Below are 1084 nucleotides of genomic sequence, written 5' to 3'. Positions count from 1 at the left end.
GAACTTTGAAGACTGGCAAGGTTTAAAAGAGTATGTGACCACCAAGCCAACACTGCAAGAAATATTAAGGGGGTTTTATAAAAGAAGGAAAAAAGCCAAGAATATCATTGAACAGAAATATATGGAGACAATCTATAGACACAAAGACTTCACAGGTACCACGATGTTAATAAAAAGGTATCTCTCAGTAATCACTCTCAACATGAATGGCATTAATGCACCCATTAAATGGCATAGGGTTGCAGATTGGATAACATTACAGGACCCATCCATATGCTGTCTACAAGAGACCCATTTTGAACCTAAGGATACATCCAGACTGAAAGTGAAGAGATGAAGATGCATCTTTCATGCCAATGGACGTCAAAAGAAGGCTGGGGTAGTGGTTCTCATATCAGATAAACTTAATTTTAAACTAAAGACTGTAGTCAGAGATATGGAAAGACACTACATAATTCTTAAAGGGACTATACACCAAAGAGATTTAACAATTGTAAATATTTATGCCCCCAATATGGGAGCAGCCAATTACATAAGAAAACTGTTAATCAAGATAAAGAGCCATATTCAGATGAATACATTAATAGTAGGGGATCTTAACACACCACTCTCAGTAATAGACAGTGCTTTGAAAAAGGAGCTCAACCACAAGGAAAAGTTTGGAAGAAATGCAAACACCTGGAAGCTAAAGACCACCTTGCTTAAGAATGCTTGGATAAACCAGGATATCAAAGGAAAACTTAAACAATTTATGGAACCAATGAAAATGAAGACAGTTCTATCCAAAACGTATAGGATAGAGCAAAGGCAGTCTTAAGGGGGAAATACATAGCTATCCAAGCCTCCCTCAAAAAACTGAAAAATCTAGAATACACCAGCTGTCTCTACATCTTAAAGACCTGGAGAATCAACTACAAATTAAGCAAGCTCCACACACAAGAATGGAAAATAATCAAGATTAGAGCAGAAATCAATGAGATAGAAACTAGAGATATAGTAGATGCATCAATGAAACCAGAAGCTGGTTTTTGGAAAGAATCAATAAGATCAATAAACCATTGGCCAAATTCATCCAAAATAAAAG

Source organism: Mustela nivalis, assembly GCF_964662115.1.
Source record: "Mustela nivalis genome assembly, chromosome: X".
Lineage (NCBI taxonomy): Eukaryota > Metazoa > Chordata > Mammalia > Carnivora > Mustelidae > Mustela > Mustela nivalis.
This window is presented reverse-complemented; position numbering follows the sequence as displayed.